At 41.1% G+C, this 4112-nt stretch overlaps 1 pseudogene; it reads left to right on the forward strand.

The window, feature by feature from the left end:
- The first annotated feature begins 2645 nt into the window (after positions 1–2645).
- On the forward strand, positions 2646–3330 carry LOC122907381 (annotated as a pseudogene).
- The last annotated feature ends 782 nt before the right edge of the window (positions 3331–4112 follow it).

The following is a 4112-nucleotide window of genomic DNA, read 5'->3' on the forward strand; positions in this document are numbered from 1 at the left end:
ACACACAGCGCTCATCACATCATGTGTCCCCCTTAATGCCCATCACCCAGTTACCCCAATTACCCCACCTACCTTCTCTTCAGCAACCCTCAGTTTGTTTACCATAGTTTAGAATTTTCATGGTTTGTCCCCTTCTCTAATTTCTTCCCATTCAGTTTTCCCTCCCTTCCCTTATGATATTCTGTACTGTTTCTTATAGTCCACGTATGAGTGAAACTTATGATAATTGTCTTTCTCCAATTGTCTTATTTCACTTAGTACAGTTCCATCCACATAGATGTAAATGGTAAGTATTCATCATTTCATATGGCTGAGTAATATTCCATTATATATAGATATAGATATAGATGATATAGATATAGATATCTTCCTTATCTGTTCAGCAAAGGACATCTCAGCTCCTTCCATAGTTTGACTATTGTGGACATTGTTAGTATGAACATTAGGGTAGAGGTGCCCCTTCGTTTCATTATATCTGTATCTTTGGGGTAAATACCTAGTACTGCATTTGTGGGTCATAGAGTATTTCTATTTGTAACTTCTTGAGGAACTTCCATACTGTTTTCCAGAGTGGCTGTACCAGCTTGCATTCCCACCAACAGTGTAAGAGGGTTCCCCTTTCTCCACATTCAAATCAACATTCATTGCTTACTGTCTAACTAATTTTAGCCGTACTGAATGGTGCAAGGCGATATCTCATTGTGGTTTTGATTTGTATTTCCCTGATGACAAGTGATGTTGAGTATTTTTTCATGTGTCTTTGGCCATTTGTATGTCTTCTTTGGAGAAATGTCTGTTCATGTCTTGTGGTAGGCTTTAATGTAGTAGTCCTAGCCCTTGTTTTATTTTAGCATCACCTGGTAACTTTAACATTTTTTGTACAGGCCTCCTCTAAGATTGTGATTATATTTATCTGAGGGAACCCAGTAATCTTCATTTTTAAAAGCCTCATATATATTTACCATGTACTGCGTAGTCCCTGGACCAGAGCACTGCAGTCACTGGGCACTAATTAAAAATGTAGAACTTTAGGACACCTAAGTGTCTGCCCTCAGCAAGGTCATGATCCCAGGGTCCAAGGATCTAGCCCTACTTTGAGCCCTGCATCAGGCTTTCTGCTTGGCGGCAGTCTGCTTCTCCTCTCCCTCTGCCTGTTGCTCCTCATGCTTGTGTTCTCTCTGTGTCAAATAAATAAATAAATAAATAAAATCTAAAATAAAATATAGGACCAGCCTGCTGAATCAGAATCAGCATTTTAGCAGAATGCCTGGGTGATCTGAATGAGTATTTAATTCTAGCAACACTGTGCTAGGTGATTCTTATGGGCAGTCCAGGCTGAGGACTACTGATCATGGGTGAAAGATGAAAGAGTCATTACATAATTAGTGGGCGCATCTGCAAGTGTTGTCTCTGGTTAATGATTCCTCATCACACCCTCAACACAAGAGATGGATCCCACTCATTTATTAGGAAGCAAAATTCTGAAAAACCAGCTGTATGATTTCCCTTAGATGTTTGTTCCCACTATAGTACCAGTATGTAATGTCCATGTGTAAAAATTGCTAATGTGGGTGGATCAAACAGCACCAGCAGGGTGTAGTCTAAGCAGGTGGATTCAGTTCGGTCTTTAATGCAGGAGCCTCCCACATCTCTTGATAGTTCTCTGCTTTGTCACCTTTTAGACACATTGAGGAGTATTAGGGCTCTCCAGAGAAATAGAACCAATGGGAGATTATATCTTTATCTATATCTATATTTAAATATGTATAAATCAGGTAATATGTCTCTATTATCTGTATCATCTGTAGTCATGAAAAGAGTAGTCTTATATGAGGTACCCCAACACTTTCCATGGGTACAGTATTACAATAATAAATCTGTAACATAGTGACAAATTTAGTGTTACATGGTTGAAGCTAATGAGTACTTGTTCTGAGAGGATTCAATAGGAACGGGTATTTTAACATAATAGGAGTTTGTTGTCTGTAAATTTGAAAGAATGCATGTCTCAGCCTGAAGCTCAGCCAAAGAATATTTACGAAACATAACACAGTGCTACATCGAGGCACTGTGCCAGGTGCTGACACTTCTGCAGTCATGAAGGCAGACGTGGCCTCTCCTGCATGTTTGCAATCCAATAGGGAGAACAGCTGTAACCAATCTCCTGGGCATTCAGTGCTTGAGGGACAAGTATGGGATGCCTGGAAAACATAGTCGCAGGTTCTTACTTGGTCTGGGGAAGGGGGCCAGGAGAGATACAGCTGAGTAAATGACATGTAATGTGGGTGAAGGGTAAGTAGGAACAAACCAGGTGAGGAGGGAGCAGAGAGAGGAAGACGCTAGGCAGGGGAAATAGCAAGTAGAAAAGACGGGTGGCAAGAAATTGTGCCTTTCAAGCCCAGCATTTCTGGAGAGGTGATTGTGAGTGTCACTATGGGGCCAAGTGAAGCTGTGGAAGTCAGCAAGGGTCAGGTCTTGAAGCACCTTTTGTGCAGTTCCTTTGAGAGGAATTTTGCCTTTTCCTTAAGAGCAATGAGAATCTGTGAAGACTTTAGGGAGAATGATGATCAGATTTTCATCTTAGAATGCCACAGTGTGAATGAAAGATATTGAAGGAGAGAGTGTCCAAGGGTGGAAGCAGGAACATGCAGAGCCAAGTCCCATCCATCCCCTATGCTGGCTGCCTGACCCAGATGTACTTCTTCCTGTTTTTTTGAGACCTAGAGAGCTTCCTCCTGGTGGCCATGGCCTATGACCGCTATGTGGCCATCTGCTTCCCCCTGCACTACACCACCATCATGAGCCCCAAGCTCTGTCTCTCCCTGGTGGTGCTGTCCTGCGTGCTGACCATGTTCCATGCTATGTTACACACTCTGCTCATGGCCAGATTGTGGTTTTGTGCAGACAACAAAGTCCCCCACTTTTTTTGTGATTTGTCTGTTCTGCTGAAGCTGGCCTGCTCTGACACTCGAGTTGGTGATATTTATCATGGGAGGGCTTGTTGTCATCATCCCATTCCTGCTCATCATCATGTCTTACGCACGGATTGTGTCCTCCATCCTCAAGGTCCCTTCTGCTAGGGGTATTCACAAAGCCTTCTCCACCTGTGGCTCCCACCTGTCTGTGGTGTCACTGTTCTATGGGACAATTATTGGTCTCTATTTATGCCAATCAGCTAATAATTCTACTGTTAAGGAGACTGTCATGGCCATGATGTACACTGTGGTCACCCCCATGCTGAATCCCTTCATCTATAGTTTGAGAAACAGAGACATGAAGGGAGCCCTGGGAAGAGTCTTTTGTAGAAAGAAAATTATCTTCTCTGCATGATGGTAACATTTTATATTTTTACATATTTCTATCTAGTAGATATAATAATTTTGGAGTATTATTCCAGATATTTTCCTTACCGTGGAAACATTCTGTTAAAATGATATAGTAGTTATTCAATATGTAAAAGAGACGAAATTGAACTACTCAGTTGAACTAGGGGAGAGAAGTCTTGGTGACCTGCTGGCTAAGCCTTCCTCTTTGTGTTCCTCAGGTGATTCTGGCAAAGTGTAGTTTAAGAATTCCTGTTTTAAACAATCTTCATGCCTTACATTCTTTAACTAATTTGTCATGGGAGACTATATTCCTTTTTTAAGCCAGAACTCTGCTTTCATTGTGGTATAATTTTATAAAATAATTCTCTATACTCTAAGGTCAATACTAAATGAGATCCAGAATCTCCACTCCCTGCCTCCCTCTTAATGTCTCCTAGGTACCTCTCTCTGCGTAAGATTCACATCATTTTATCTCTTAACCTTCCCCCTCCCCCTACTTATTTGTTTTCATGTCTTCTCTGTTTTCTGACTGGCCTGAGCTGAAATGTATTTTTCTAGCCCTTGCTACAAGAGTCTATTTTGTCTTTACCTAAAGGGACCTAAAATTTTCCCCAGGAATGAGGAAAGAAGTTGAAAGCTAGTAAACAAGTTCAGAATTTAAGGATGCCTCTTTTCTGTTTGGTATTTTCTGTTTGGTAATTCATATAGTTTGGTTCATAAAAGAACTTTGTATCTATGTTTTTATCCTACCCTGAACCTCACGACAATCCCAAGGAATAGATATGG

This window comes from Neovison vison, chromosome 5 (assembly GCF_020171115.1).
Source record: "Neovison vison isolate M4711 chromosome 5, ASM_NN_V1, whole genome shotgun sequence".
NCBI lineage: Eukaryota > Metazoa > Chordata > Mammalia > Carnivora > Mustelidae > Neogale > Neogale vison.